This window comes from Danio rerio, chromosome 3 (genome assembly GCF_049306965.1).
Source record: "Danio rerio strain Tuebingen ecotype United States chromosome 3, GRCz12tu, whole genome shotgun sequence".
Classification (NCBI taxonomy): Eukaryota; Metazoa; Chordata; class Actinopteri; order Cypriniformes; family Danionidae; genus Danio; species Danio rerio.
The window spans coordinates 66375001-66392500 of NC_133178.1; the positions used below are offsets into that span (position 1 = coordinate 66375001).

Here is a 17500-nt window from a genome sequence, read left to right on the forward strand (position 1 = left end):
AATAATCGACTCGGAGTTGAATAAATGAATTGTGTTGGGTTTGAATCTCTTGCTTGAACGCGTCAACGCAGATACGGTACATGACCACATGTGAAGTGCTGGATCGGGTAAAACGTGAGCGTGCCTTTCCCTTCAGATACTAGCGGAGTGCGGGGGATCACGGAACTGATCATGACACGAAGATGACGATCACTGACAGATGGAGATTCAGATGTAAAGTTAACCATACTCCCAGAGCAGCTTCCACAGAATGCCACAAGGGACACGATCGAATGCCTTCTCCAAGTTCACACAACAAATGTGGACTGGTTAAGCCAGGGGTGCCCAAACTCGGTCCTGGAGGGCCGGTGTCCTGCATATTTTAGTTGCAACTAGGGCTGGGCGATTTTTCAGATTTTTTCGATTAATTCGAATTTAAGACGATTTAATTTTTAATCAAATCGAGAAATCGCGATTTTTAAAAAATAAATATTTAATACATTATAATGGCACCAATGCGCTTTGGTTCACTCTCTGTATGAAGCAGGAAGCACACCAGAAGCGCCTCTCGGCGACGAGCCGCGTAGCACCACGCAGCGCCATGGATTTTAGAATTCTAAACTGGTTTCTATACACACACTGGCGCCGCCCAGCCACGATTCAGGACACAGGTCATATTTCAGCCACAGAGCGCCATCTGATTAGTTTCATGTTAAATATCATGCAAATGTGCGCATTTGGTGTGTGATAGTTTAAACTTTCATTTGCGCGCCGTTTCGCGGCGCTTCTAGTGTGCGACCTGCTTGACTGCCTGTTAAAGTCATGTAGGATTTTACTTGTTGCATTAGTCTGAGTCACGTCTGTGTGGATTGTCAAGACATATTCCCTCATCAAGTCGATAAACTCGATCTCAACATGTATGACGGACGTAAAAGCCTGCCATGTGAAAAACCGCACCGGTCTTTTGGTTTGAACACGAGCAGAGGTGAGAGCCTGCAGCAGTGAAAGTGAAAGTAGCCGCCCCCATGACGTCATTTAGAGGACCTAGTTGAAAACCAGACAGATCAGGCAGCATTGAGTGGAGCAAAGCGCATCAAATGATCGATATTTAAAAGGGGGAAAAAGAAAAATAGATTTAATATATTATTTTATATTAGACACACATCTGGTGCTTGTATTTGCTCCTGCTATACGTCCACATCTTCACACATTGGGTTAAATTAGGCTTTACAGTTTCCATGTACAGTTCTTTTCTTCCACTGGATCTTTTTAAGAAGATAAGCAGCAACTTTACAACCTGACATTCAATCAGAAGACAAAGTCGAGCTGACAGCCAATCTTTCCTAGGCTCAGCAAAACTTGCAAAAATACCTCTGTATTCCAGCAACTGCAATATTTACACAAATATTTCTTATTCAAATCTTCTGCAACGCTATTTAACTCGTGAATTTGTTGTACATTTATTTACACCTTGACCGAATTATGTACGGCATGGCCATTAAAAATACACTGTTCCTTAACCAGATGGGTTTTCAAGTTACTTTTAAAGAGAATGTTACTTCAGTCATGTAGTTGTAATGTTTTGAGAAGACTAGTAACACAATAAAAAAAATTGAAATCGAAATCGTGAATCTGTCAACCTTTATAAAAAACCTAGATTTTTTTTTTTTTTTTTTGCCAAAACGCCCAGCCCTAGTTGCAACCCCAATTAACCACAGCTGAACCAGCTAATTAAGCAGTTTCTAGGTATTCTAATGCTGCGTTCACACCAGACACGGAACACGAGTCAAGCGCGACTGATTTACATGTTAAGTCAATGCAAACGTGCGAATAGACATCCTGCGGCGCGATACACGCGAATGACGCACATTACGCGAATGGCGCCGGGCGAATTGAGCGTTTGACGCGCTTAACGAGCGTTTCGCGCGAATCTCTTGATTTCGAAAATCTGAACTTCAGAGTACATTCGCGCCGCGTTAACCAATCAGAAGCTTGCTCTTGTGGGGGCGTGATTGTGACGTAGAACCTGTTGTCGGTGTTCCAAGGGAAATCCTTCACCGACAACAGTTCATCAAATTGGGCTTGGCTCATTCAGAATCACAGCTGAAAGCCTCCGTCATACAGGTTCAGTTTCTGGAGGAGTTTATGAGCTCACAGAGCTGGATGCACCTCTGAAAGGATGTTGTTGATTCAGACACGACCCTAAACGTATCGACGCTGTTTTTCAGCCTTCATAAAGCACATAAACTGTTATTTTCTTCATAAAATCCATGTTAGCCATTTAGCTATGAAGCTAGAGTCTTCGGGCAGACAGAAGCCCTGCCCATCACGCGAATCCGCGTCTGTTCTGAACTGAATTTGACATGCGAATGAAGCGAGTAAACTCAAATGTTCACGCGGCTGTTTACGCGTGAATAGCGTGATTTATCCGCGCCTGGTGTGAACACAGCATTAAACTTCCAAGCAAGTGTGTTGAAGGAAGCTGGAACTAAACTATAGAGGGTACCAGCCCTCCATGACCGAGTTTGGACACCCTTGGGTTAAGCATACTCCCATGAATTATAATCTGCCTTAAATGTATTGTTTGTTTTTTATTCATCTCCAACTTGCAAGTATCTGTAAAAATCCTGCTTGTCAAAGCCGAATGTATCTGATAAGGTCTGATAACTCATGAAATGTCTGTTAGAGGTCACTGAACTGAATGATGCGATTCCTCTCCAAACCCACTGCTTAAATCTCTTATCCAGTGTGCAAGGTTGAAAATCTGGGTCGAATGCCATCCAACTTATCTGTTCACTTTTGATGATAAATTCAGCTCTAGTTTAACAGCGTGACTTTTATTGACATTTTTGTTGTTTGAAATATAATATCTAGAGAGTTACGTGTGTAAAACGGCAGAAAATACACTGGCAGGTTATTACAAGATGTTTGTAGCGTAATATACAACAGCAACACACACGATATGGCACTGCAAACCATTACAAATTACAATAATACCCACTTTTTCTAACTTTAAGTTTAAGAGTGGTTGGAAGATTGATCAAAATCCCATAATGCAACTCAAAAGCAGAAATAAATAAAAACGTGACTCGCAAAATAGAGAAAACGGCTCATTTCTGGATATTTTTTACAGTGTAGAAACAAAACAAACACCAGCACACACACGCACACGCACAAAGAAATCTTTTTAGCAGGCCGTTCTGGCGACCTTTACTCTTCTTCAGTGTTGTTTGAACAGCGTTAAGCACAGGACAGAAGTCGACACACATACAGTACATGATATATTTGTTTACGTTTCTTTACCAGACCTTCATTCAAAGTGTTTTACAAAAGAAAAGAACAATAGAAGCAATCAGACCGACACAAGAGCAACAGTCTGTGAGTGCTGTGACGCGTTTCAGATAATCCAGCACACAAAGCAAGGCCCAATACTCGGAAACAAGTGTTAAAGTGATATTTCTTGCGATATAATATATATATATATATATATATATATATATATATATATATATATATATATATATATATATATATATATATATATTATATATATATATATAATATAATATAATATATATATATATATATATATATATATATATATATATATATATATATATATATATATATATAAAATATATATATATATATATATATATATATATATATATATATATATATATATATATATATATATATATATATATAATATATAAAACATATAATGTTTTATTGCCTATTTTTAAATCATTTTTAAAGCCAATATACACTTAAAAAAGTAAAGCTATATACTTTATTTAAATAAAGCTATAGACACTTAATTACTTTTGCCTAGTAATTTGTAAGTTGTTTTTGGGACGGCCTAATTGTTTTATGTTGAATCCGCTTAAATTAATAAGAACTATTAAGATTAGTTGATTAGTGTTGGGAAAGCATGAAGGAATTGTGTGGAAGCCTGCATTTCTTACAGTGTAGCATAAGCATCGATATATCACATGCTCTTTAGGGCCAGCCCTAATCCACACAGTGGCCAAAGCTGAACTATTTTGAAAACTGACCGCGTGTGTGTGAGGAACTGCTGATGGTGGCCATGGCAAAGACAAACGGCGAGGATTGCGAGTTCAGAAACGCATTTAAATTGCTGAAGGAAGAAGCGCGCATCGCGTTTTCAACGTGGTTTTGGACGCAATATGTGAACAGGCCTATACAGATTTAAGCTGAGAGTAGCCTGTGTGAATTGTAGCCTCAGTTTCCTGTTCTTAGCTGACAGGAGCGGCACCCGGTGTGTTCTTCTGCTGCTGTAGCCCATCCGCCTCAAGGTTGGACGTGTTGTGTGTTCAGAGATGCTCTTCGGCAGAGCTCGGTTGTAACGAGTGCTTATTTGAGTTACTGTTGCCTTTCTATCAGCTGGAACCAGTCTGGCCATTCTCCTCTGACCATCAACAAGGCAATTGCGCCCACAGAACTGCCGCTCACTGGATATTTCCTCTTTGCTGAAGCATTCTCTGTAAACCCTAGAGATGGTTGTGCGTGAAAATCCCAATAGATCAGCAGTTTCTGAAATACTCAACCATGCCACGTTCAGTCACTTAAATCCTCTTTCCTCCCCATTCTGATGCTCGCATATCGTCTTGACCATGTCTACATGCCTAAATGCATTGAGCTGCTGCCATGTGATTGGCTGATTAGAAATTTGCGTTAATGCGCAGTTAAACAGGTGTACCTAATAAAGTGGCCGCTGCATCGGTGGCAGAAAAAAACATCCCTGCATTCAATGGAAGCATGAATTCTGTGCAGCGCTGCACCCCCACTTTTACCCATTGTTTTGTGTTATCAGTAAACCGCTGAATTGGAAGTGGAGATTTAATGTGCAAACTGCAGTAATTCCCTCCTATCTGGCTCAGAGGGGGTTTATTTTCCGATACAAACTCTGGCCACATTTCAGCAGCCTCCACTTCACCTTTATCAGGAGAAGCTGAAAGTTAACAAGCTGTGAACTGCAGATTACAGCTCAAGAGATGGAGTTCCTCGTGGCACTCGCTGGTTTATATTGTACGGCACATAATGTACTTTTTTCGGGTCGGGGCTTGACGTTTGAACGATGCCTATAGAGGCGCAATATCTGGCAAACGCTTGATTTGGATGGGAATTTAATGTGCTGCAAGTGTTGATTTAAGAGACGGACCTCATGCTTCAGTAGCTGCACTGTAGAAAATATCCTCAAATTAGCAGTTTTCTGTAGTTTGCAAGGTTATAATAGCTTTGGATTTTTCATTAGTATATTTTTTCTATTTGGTTTTGACTTTTTGTTTTTAAATTCAGTTTGTTTTAATTAGTTTTAGAGGCAGATGTCCTGGTTTTTATTAGTTTCTTTATTTTGAAATGAATTAGTTTTAGTTTTGTTTTTCTAAATGAGGATATTTGTTAGGTGCAAAGTTAAAAATTCTCAGAATAATTATTGTATAAATATTATAATATACAGTTGAAGTCAGAATTATTAGCCCCCTTTTGATTTTTCTTCTTCTTTTTTAAATATTTCCCAAATGATGTTTGACAGAGCAAGGAAATATTCACAGTATGTCTGATAATATTTTTTCTTCTGGAAAAAGTCTTGTTTGTTTTACTTCGGCTAGAATAAAAAAAACAGTTATTAATTTTTTAAAAAACATTTTTGGGACAATATTATTAGCCCCTTTAAGCTAATTCTTTTTCAATAGTCTACAGAACAAACCATAACTTGCCTAATTACCCTAACCTGCCTAGTTACCCTAATTACCCTAGTTAAGCCTTTAAATGTCACTTTAAGCTGTATAGAAGTGTCTTGAAAAACATCTATTCTAATATTATTTACTGTCATCATGGCAAAGAGAAAATAAATCAGTTATTAGAAATAAGTTTCTAAAACTATTGTATTTAGCAATGTGCTGAAACAATCTTCCCTCCATTAAACAGAAATTGGGGAAAAAAATAAACAGGGGCGCTAATAATTCTGACTTCAACTGTATATTATAAATAAAATATTATTATAAAAATTTATAACATTATTCTAAATAAAAATGCAGTCATACATTTTCTGAAACCTGTATTTAGAGAACACATGAACACTGTCATCTACCACAACCATCTACCCATCCTCAAACTCAAATACAGCAGCCCACAACTGCAGCCCTAAGTACAATATGAGTGCAAGGCTGCTCTGAGGTTAGATACACAGTAGTGATGGGAAATTCAGATTTCTAACGTGGATGTTAGGACTCAACATTATGTAGTCAGCAATAGTCATTTCAGTCAGTTAAAACATCATCATGATCTGAAAAATGTCTTACAGTAAAGTTCTGCAACTCAACTGAATCATGATTCGCTTATTTAATTTCCATTACGATTGTCTGTTATGAAATAAACTTACGTTTTTCACCAGATCCTCTCATTTAAGCCCTCGATTTACCCGCGCTGCAGTTGTTCAAGTTTAGTTCACTCACATCAGGCTGTCATGTACTGTTTGTGTTTGGTTCACTGAATCACGCATGCGCAGTTTTATCGGTTCACCGTGTATTGTCACTGTTCTAATAACTGAATGAGTGTATATATTGGATTATTTAGAGTCAGAGGGGGGTATAAGGCTTGTTAAAAAGTAAGTAGTTTGTGGATAAGTGCTTACTGGAGACGCGAATCGTTTTAAATGATTCAGTTCGATTTGGTGAACTAGCTCAACCGGTTCACTTAGAAGATCCGGTTAAAAAGATTCGTTTGAGATCGCGATACAGAAATAAAACCCATTATTGGACACAAACGTGTTAAAGTAATAGTTTAAAGTGTCTGTATTTAATGCTGTCACCGTGCTGCTGTCATGTCCACTCGCTGTTTTTGTCGCGGGAGCAACAGAGAGGATGACTGGAGGCGAACCGGCTCGATCTGCCCAACGGCAGCAGGAGACTCTGAGGTGCGAAAGGGTCAAACACAAACGCCTGCAGCGCGGATTATATTTACTTCTAAAAGGCTTACAGTAAGATTGTGTATTAAATACATTTACAAATATGAAAACGAAGGAGGTTTTTGCTATAATTTTAGTCAGTTTCAGTTAGTTTTGTATGTAAACAATACAGCTTCAGTCAGTTTTACTTTTTTTTTTTTTTTTTTAAATCTCGTTTTTATTTTTGTTTCAGTTTACGACAATTATTTTACAGTTTAGTTTTCGCTTTTTCGTTCGTTTTCGTTAACTATATAGACTTTGGTTGTTTGTGATTAAAGTTTTTATCTTTCCCAGTTTATTTCTGCTTTTGAATTGCATTATGGGATCTTAGTCTTTTTTTTTAAAACAACTTTAAAGCTTTAAAACTGGAAAAAGTGACTTATGAGCATTTGTAATAGTGTGCAGTGTGAAGTGAGATATATAGTCGGAATAAATCTCATGAATAACTGGAACAACATAAGCGGGACAACTAGAACATCTGCGTGTGCTGGGTTTTAAATGAACACTACTCTTTTTATTTGGAAATATTCTTATTTCTCCAAAAGAACAAAATCGGATTATTTGATTGGTAAAACAATCAATATCTGCAGTCCTTAGTTTGTTTTGTTACAAGTCAGAAATGACAAGAAGCCAGCTTCCCACAATAGAAAGTCAATGGAGGGTGTTGTTTGCCCCACAGTGGGCGTGGCCTAATATGCTCCGCCTCCACATGGGTTTAAAATAGACATGAGTAAACAATGGCTTTCATCTGTGGCTGAACTCATGCTTTAGCATGGACGGTACGGTAAGTGTTTTACACAAAGGGTGGATATATGAGAGCAGTAAATCAGGCGGAGAGCAAACATGATGAATGCAAACCAGTCTAGAGCAGCGTGACACTGGGAAAATATGAAGTAAAACACAAAATACAAAACCAAAATAACTATATATATAAACAAAAAGTGTGCAAAATATGAAGTAAAACACAAAATACAAAACCAAAATAACTATATATAAACAAAAAGTGTGCAAAATATGAAGTAAAACACAAAATACAAAACCAAAATAACTATATATAAACAAAAAGTGTGCAAAATATGAAGTAACACACAAAATACAAAACCAAAATAACTATATATAAACAAAAAGTGTGCAAAATATGAAGTAAAACACAAAATACAAAACCAAAATAACTATATATAAACAAAAAGTGTGCAAAATATGAAGTAAAACACAAAATACAAAACCAAAATAACTATATATATAAACAAAAAGTGTGCAAAATATGAAGTAAAACACAAAATACAAAACCAAAATAACTATATATAAACAAAAAGTGTGCAAAATATGAAGTAAAACACAAAATATAAAACCAAAATAACTATATATAAACAAAAAGTGTGCAAAATATGAAGTAACACACAAAATATAAAACCAAAATAACTATATATAAACAAAAAGTGTGCAAAATATGAAGTAAAACACAAAATATAAAACCAAAATAACTATATATAAACAAAAAGTGTGCAAAATATGAAGTAAAACACAAAATACAAAACCAAAATAACTATATATAAACAAAAAGTGTGCAAAATATGAAGTAAAACACAAAATACAAAACCAAAATAACTATATATAAACAAAAAGTGTGCAAAATATGAAGTAACACACAAAATACAAAACCAAAATAACTATATATAAACAAAAAGTGTGCAAAATATGAAGTAAAACACAAAATACAAAACCAAAATAACTATATATAAACAAAAAGTGTGCAAAGTACACACATGTAAATGCAAGCTTTTATTTTGGATGTGCTAGTATATGTAAATATGCGCATGCATATATATATCTATATACAAAATATATATGTAAATGGTCATATCTAATATTCATTATTAGATATTTTCTAAAAGGAGCCCTACTCCAGTATGTTAAAACATTAGAAAAAAACAAAACAAGAGCGTGCCGATCTCCAGGCTTTAAAACGAACGCCCTCCAGAAACACACGGGCTGATTTGCATCTTCGCTCCTGCTTTGTTTGTTTGTTTGCTCTTCCTGAAAAAAAACAACACGAGTTCAGGACACCGCTGAACTAAACACTGGAGGAGAAATATCTGCGCCATCATCAGCATTACCTCACTAAACAAACAGAAAACCACGTCATGCAGGCACACACGTCTGCTGACATTCACACGACGAGAAAACCTAAAGGGATAGTTCACAGGAAAACCAAAAGTCCCCGTTCACTCACGCACCCTTTACTTGCTGCAAACCTCGAGGAGTTTCTTTCTTCTGTTGAACACTATATGTTGGAGGATGCAGGACAGCTGTAACCATTGACTTCCATATAGGGGTGTCACGATTCTCCAAATTCTCGATTCGATTACATTTTCGATTCTTAAGTCACGATTCGATTCGATTTTCGATTATGAATAATTAATTAATTAATGACCAATTAATTATTTGTAGCCTACAGTTTAAACTACCTGACCTGCATGGTCTTTGTTTTACCCATAAACAAATCACAGTAAATGAATAAAGGTAAGATACACACATAATTACCACCTGTCAATCACTTTTTCTTGTGAATAGGCAGTGATCTGTGTCGTTATAATGGCGTCGGTAAAAAATGGTGCACAACCAACAGGAACCAGCCAACAGCATCTGAGGTGTTCGCTAAAATGACTAAGTACTAGTGTGAAAGTAAAAGATTGAAGCAGTCTTAACTAGGTTAATTAGGTTAACCAGACAGGCTAGGGTAATTAGGCAAGTTATTGTATAACGATGGTTTGTTCTGGAGACAGTCTGAAAAACAATTAGCCTAAGGGGCTAATAAATTTGACCTTAAAATAGTTCATAAAAAATTTAGAACTGCTTTTATTCTAGCCAAAATAATACAAATAAGACTTTGTTCAGAGGAAAAAATATTATCAGACATACTATCAACATTTCCTTGCTCTCTTAAACATCATTTAGGAAATATTTTAAAAAGAAAAAAACAACAAAGGGGGCTAATAATTCTGACTTCCACTGTATATATATTTACAGTAATTTATTAAAATGTTTTTAAGAAAACTTCTTCAGTTCATCAAGGCTACATTTATTAAATGTAAAAAATGTTAAATTGTTAAATATTTATCTAAATTTTAAATAACTACTTTGTTATTGTATGTAGTTTCAAATAAAATAATTACTCCAGACATTATTGCTTTTATTACTAATTCCATTAATAAATATAATAATGATTAATATTAGTGATTTCTGAAGGATCATGTGACTGGAGTAATGAAGCTGAAATTTCATCTTTAAAATCACTGGAATAAATGAATAAATTAAATGATAAACTACTTTTGAACAGTTATTTTATAGTGCAACATTTCATAATTTGTATTTATGATGAAATAATTGCAGCCTTGGACAGGCCTAATACAACATATTATACGATTAAAATATGGAAAAATTAACAGATAGTAATTTCGGTTAATTTTCCTGACGGATAAACCGAGATCAGGCTGGATAAACAGCTCTCTGTAATATTTCAGCATGCTTTCACTTTCGCATTTACCGGTAAGAATGACATCTCGCCCTGCTCATCATTCTCTCTTCATATAGCCGTATATATGGCTATTACACGATCATAATACACTGTGATATAGCCTGGGTCGTTAGTTTGTTGCATTGTTATGTTTTCTCACTACAATCGATCCGAAATTTCGATCGATTTTCGATTAAAATCGAAATCGTGACACCCTTACTTCCATAGTAAGAAATACAAATATTGTTGTTGAAGTCAATAATTACAGGTGGTTTCTGCTTTTCTCAACAGAAGAAAGAAACTCGGATAGGTTTGAAACAGCTTGAATGAGAATTGAATTGTGAGTAAATGCTCATTTCTGGGTGAATGATCTTTTTAATGATGAGATGAGAAATTCACTGTGTGCGCTGTAAATCTCGCACTTTATTCAGGATTCTTACACCTTTTCCAAAGTCAAATTTAAGCACTTTTCATGTCCGCTTTCAAGGTTTCCAGCACCTCACATATACTGTATGCACATACATGTATTTTATTACATTATATTAAATGTTATTTGTTACAGTGCCCTATACTAAACTACAGAGTGGGCCATTTATTTGGATGCTCCTTAATAAAATGGGAATGTTTGGTGATATTAACGTCCTGTTTGTGGCACATTAGCTTATGTGAGGGGGCAAACTTGTTAATATGCATAGATATATACATTAGATGTCGCCTGGCCTTTTGTTGTCTATTGGACGGAATGCGTCGATAGCGCCGCCATCTTGGTACAGGGTAGCGCTCCTTTGAAATGAATGCGGGACCAAGGTACAGTGGAGGACTGTGGCCATTCAAAGCCAGAGATATACACATATACACATATATCTATGATCGGGGGTTTTCCTGGATGTTAGTATGTAATTTTTTTTTTCTTATTACGAAAATTATAATTTTACATCACTTTTCTACATTGATGGATCAGTGACCGCACGGGCATTCCTGACAAAAAGCTTGTGTTTGTTGTACAGAAATGTACTATTCACCCTCCCTGTTAAATTTGATCTAATCATGTCCTGAAACACAGCTCCTCTCCTGCTTTCACTGCTCATACTGACGGAGAGAGCGATTCGTTTGTGAATGAATCCCCCGAACGACACTTTCACTAACGTTAGCCGACAATAATACAAGTTTCTGGCAGCGCAGCATCTCGTTGTCATATTTCTTTTGCATTGTTTGCTGATTTTATTCAACAAAACTAGCATAAGCCGAGTGTTTAGTGCGAGTTGGAGCTGCTTTGCCGTATGGTGAATGCAGTAAGAGACTGTTATCATCAATAACGTTACCTGATTAGCACAAAAGTTCAGAACATACAAAAACAGAAAGAAAAACTTAATATTACCTATAAAATGTTCTACCTTTGTGCTTTGTTTTCTTTGTTTGCTCGTTTGTTTGCAGCGCTAAAGTCCCGCATCTTCACGTAATAACACTGTCTTGACTAGTGCACTTGAATGACATTTGTCCTGGGAGCACTGTACAAACATGGCGGCGCTAATGACGCATGCTCAGGGTCCCTATGCGATATCTAGTGTATATATCTATGGTTAATATGGGTGGTGACCATGGTGGCCATTTTAAAGTCAGCCATCTTGGATCCAACTTTTGTTTTTTTTCAATAGGAAGAGGGTCATGTGACACATCAAACTTATTGGGATTTTCACAAGAAAAACAATGGTGTGCTTAGTTTTAACGTAACTTTATTCTTTCATGATTTATTTACAAATGTTATTTTGTTATTTACAGTGCTCAAATAAGCAAAATCTAGAGGCCTTTGCCTTTCATTGTAGACACTTCTGGTACCAAATCATCAACTAGAAAAGTCAGCTATTAAAGAAAGCTCTTATTTGTTGTTCCTAAAACTTGAATAGGCCACAAGACTTTCGTCAGGTAGTGTACATATGTTTATGTTCATATGTCACAAGTTTCAAAGGAGGTTATCCAAACTCTAAGCACTTTAGAAAACGAGATTAAAATGCAAGTATTTTCCAGCACCTGTTTAAACCCTGTTTATTAGTGGAAGAAAAAACACCAGTTATGTAAAATCAGCTCCAGGATTAATGGTGCATTAAAGCCTTTATGTTTATGATCATCAGAACAGTGCGATCATGAAGCGCAGCGATACAAGGAAGGATAAAGCCTGTTTTGCATGAAAGTGCAGGGTAAAATCACAATGCTCCAGGCAGTTTTTGCACTCTCAAAAAGCCATGGGGGAATTCAGAGTCTTCACAGACGGGGGAAAAAAGTGCAAATTCACTTCTGTGTATAGAGGCTGACAGAGTTACTGTACTAAACACAGGAGATCAGCAAGAGAAACCAGGTTTCCGCAAACAGGTTTTGTCCTGAGGGGGAAAGAGAGCGAGGGGGAAAACCCACAGCGGTCAGATGGGTTACAGCAAAGACTAGACGGATATGAACACTGGCATTACTAGGAAACAGCCGTACACTTTTTCCAAAGTCAAATTTAAGCACTTTTTTAGCTGCATGTTTTAACTTTTCCAGCACTTTACAAGCATCATATACACTCACCGGCCACTTTATTAGGTACACCTGTCCAACTGCTCAATATCGCAAAGGTTTAATCAGCCAATCACATGGCTGCAGCTCAATGCATTTAGGCATGTACACATGATCAAGAGGATCTGCTGCAGTTCAGAGCGAGCATCAGAATGGGGGAGAAAGGGGATTTAAGTGACTTTGGTTTTTGTTGCAAGACGGGCTGCTCTGAGTATTTCAGTAACTGCTGATCTACTGGGATGTACAAGCACAGCCAGTAAAATAAGCTCGTCATTCAGGAGAATGAATATTTTGGATAGTCAATGTGGATCTTGGGTTACACCACACTCTCATTTGTTCGAGATAACACGAGGAATGTTCAGATAATGGAGGAATGCTTAACACTCACTGTGTGTAAAACGAAATGCATCTTACTCATTTAAAGGGACAGTTCACCCAAAATGGCCAAGGCAGTGGCGCAGTAGGTAGTGCTGTCGCCTCACAGCAAGAGGGTCGCTGGTTCGAGCCTCGGCTCAGTTGTCATTTCTGTGTGCTACATGCTGCAGGTGAATTGGGTAGGCTAAATTGTCTGTGGTGTATGAGTGTGTGTGGATGTTTCCCAGAGGTGGGTTGCGGCTGGAAGGGCATCCGCTGTGTAAAAACTTGCTAGATAAGTTGGCGGTTCATTCCGCTGTGGCGACCCCGGATTAATAAAGGGACTAAGCCGACAAGAAAATGAATGAATGAATGAGTTCACCGAAAATAAAAACATTTCTGGCATCAATTACTCACCCTTGCCTTTAAACCTTTAAGAGTTGCCTCTTTTGTTACACAAAAAGAAGATACTTTGCAGAATGTTAAATTCATGACTTCCATATTAGGAAAAACAAATACTATGGAAGTCACTGGTGGTGTCAGGCTTTCAACATTCCTCTTCCATAGTGTTTGTTTTTCCGACAATGGAAGCAGATGGTTACAGGTTTTCCGCATTCTTCACACTATCTTCTTTTGCTAAATCGCAAATGTGATTTCATGTCGACTTATCGCTCATAGATCTGGAGTAAAAGCAGCTCTTCTTTATTCAAGCGGAGGAGCGGGAATGCTCATTCACTCATGCATTACTCAGCAGCATTTCACAGTACCAGCACACCTCCATCAGAACACACACGCAGGTATTTCACTGATCTCACACCGCTGTAATCTGATGCTTCACACACTCACGCTCCTACACACAGAGACAGCGCAAATAATATTAGACTAGATCTTCTTCAAGACACTAGTGTTCAGCTTAAAGTGACATGTAAAGGCTTCACTAGGGTAATTAGGGTAAAGTTAGGGTAATTAGGCAAGTCATTGTATAACAGTGGTTTGTTCTGGAGACAATCCAACACTAATATTGCTGATAATATTGAGCTTAAAATGGCTTTAAAACAATTAAGAACTGCTTTTATTCTAGCCGAAATAAAACAAATAAGACTTTCTCCAAAAGAAATAATATTAGAGGAAATACTGTGAGAAATTCCTGAATCTGTTCAACATCATTTGGAACGGTGCAATTTCAGTGGTTTTAAAACGATGGTCAACCTTGAAACCGGTTATGGCCTCATGCCTACGTATAAGAATGAATGTCAGTCCTCGGTGGGACTGGTCAAATAATGAGATAATAGAAGCCTCTCCGTCTGTGGGACACTCGACCTCACGGTGTCAATCCGTCCGTGCCTCTCAAGACTATCAGATGTCAGCTCATCTGCCTGAACGCGCTCGGGTTTCAGCTCAGGACATTATCTGGCCCTGCAGAAGCAAGTTTCACCTCTTATCGCCACAGGATAGGGAGGCCATTGTGTTTACAACCACTAAAGCAACGTCCAAATGTTACGGTCCTCAAAGGAAAAGGTCAAGAAAAGGTCATCAATACTGAGAGGGGAAGAAAAGAAAGGCCAAAGCCAGGTCTGCACAATGTATCGTTTCAGCATCGATATCCTTTATTTAGATGTCCATGGTGATGTTTATATTCACCGTTTCATTTAGAGAAACTCCTGAGGTAAATAAGTTATATCTCTGAACTTTAATTCTGAATAGATATAAAATGCGGCGCACTTCTGGGACTTCCAGAGTGAGTTCGGTGCTCAAGTCTGCATCGGTGCGTCCTAGAAATCAAGAACACATCCGGGAAGTTTCACGCATCCTCTGTTCTTGCGGTCTTGAGTATTGGAACTGAACTTTGGCAGCTGATGATGACTGTACACGAGAACATGAGGATGCAAGACCGCTGAAGAACACATTTTGAGAAACAGCCCGTTTCTAACTACAGCTCCAGAGCTGTAGTTGCGAGTGCTCAAGCTTGCGATGCAGTTTGCAAATGTAAGTTGGAGCGATGGATTTGGGAAAAGCCAAATCTACAAACTTTGTTTGTAACGACAGAATTTGCGACCTTAGTTGGCTATTGATGGTTTTGGGAAACGCACCCCAGGTTGAGGTCATTTGATTGAATCGCATGGATTAGGTTGCATAGGTTGGATTGGATCGCTTAGGTTGAGTCGCTCGGGTTGGGACGCATGGATCGGATTGCTCAGGTTGAGTCGTCGCTTGAGTCACGTGATTGAGTCGCATGGACTGAGTCGCTTGGGTTGGGTTGCATGGATTGAGTTGCTTGGGTCGCTCGGGTTGAGTTGCTCGGGTTGGGACACATGGATTGGGTCGCTTGGGTTGAGTCGCACGAGTCATTTGATTGAGTCGCATGGACTTGGGCACTTAGGTTGGGTTGCATGGATTAGGTCGCTCGGGTTGGGACCCAAGGATTGGGTTGCTTGGGTTGAGTCGCTATAGTCATTTGATTTGGTCACTCGGGTTGAGCCGCTCGGGTTGGGACCCAAGGATTGGGTTGCTTGGGTTGAGTTGCTTAAGTCATTTGATTTGGTCACATGGACGGGGGCACTTAGGTTGAGTTGCATGGTTTAGGTCGCTCGGGTTGAGCTGCTCAGGTTGAGCCGCTCGGGTTGGGACCCAAGGATTGGGTCGCTTGGGTTGAGTCGCTTAAGTCATTTGATTTGGTCACATGGATTGGGTCGTTTGGGTCAAAAGAAGCCAGACAGGGTGGGTTGTAACTAAAATAACTAGGCCTATTAAAATATATTTTACAGTTGTCCTGGCAAATACTAAAAAAAAACGTGTTATTAAAAATTAGTTAACCTATTGAAACTTGTCGAAAACTTGGGAAATATTTAAAAAAATAATTATAATTTTACAAAAGGGTTAATAATATTGAATATATATATATATATATATATATATATATATATATATATATATATATATATATATATATAACATTGTCTTGCTATTATAAATAAAAATTATGTTCTTTTTATGGATAAAGTTTGTTCATAATTTCTCTTTATCTGGCTTTTTAGCCATTTCATTTAGAATAGTTTTTTAAATAATATATATATATATATTTTAAGATGTCAGTAATGTCATACAGATACAGACAATATACTGAAACATGGATAATTGTGGTTAAAATATAAAGATATACAGCATAAAAAACAACAAATAGGAAACAAGTTTAGAAAGGTTTTGGAAGATTCCCGCTCCTAATATACACGTTATATTAAATATCATCTCACAACTGCAGATTTTGGAGACTGACATTGCAAGGTCACACACACCGATTGTAGTGCAGGGATTGGGTGTGTGTGCCCGTGTGCTGGCTGGGAGAAGCTCAGCGAACTATGCTTTGCCAATATATGCTATTACAGTTTCAGCGGTGGCTGCTCATTTTCACATTTTTAATCTATTTGTGTTTTTCTCTTGGCAGTCTGATTAGATAATGAGAGGGATGGAAATGAAATCAGCTGTTTATTTATTTTTTCTAAGCATGAAATGGAAGGTTAAGTGAAGAGCACAGTGGAAAACAGCGCTGTGAATAGCGAAGCCTCTCGTCTTCTGAACAGTTTGCACATATACTGAACAATTGCGATTCTGAATCACTTTTGAGAGTCGTTAGAGAAAGAATCATGATGCATCAGTTATTTTTGATTCATCTCCCACTGCTAATATACGCATCACAGCACTGGTTTTACTGTCTCAGATGGGGATTCAAACAGCATTTCTAGCATAAGAGTCAGGTTTTAAACGCGTTATAGACCCCAGATTGCAGCATCAGTCTCTAGTGTACTTATCGAGCCCACAGTAGTGATGTTTACATGCACAGCTCGTGCTTAATGATAATGTGATTGAATCATCAATAGACCACTGACTTGCATTTAGCAATCCTGCACTGGGATCAAGCACCCCAAAACTACTGGCTAACAGCAGCGAGTGGATGGTGGATTTGAGGAAGCCAAGGTCCACATCAATAGTACTAAAAACATCCAGCGTGAAGCATGTCAGATGCGATATTTTTGCATAATTATTCATAAAGGCTTCATACCACTGAAGTTATTAACACACTGAATATACTTCGGCTTATACATATTCGACTGTAAGTGCTATTAATTAACTAC

General features: G+C 37.6%; 1 protein-coding gene across 2 annotated transcripts in view; it reads right to left on the reverse strand.

Moving 5' to 3' along the window:
* The window catches only part of baiap2l1b (BAR/IMD domain containing adaptor protein 2 like 1b), a 99238-nt gene that overhangs the window by 70299 nt on the left and 11439 nt on the right, over positions 1–17500 (reverse strand).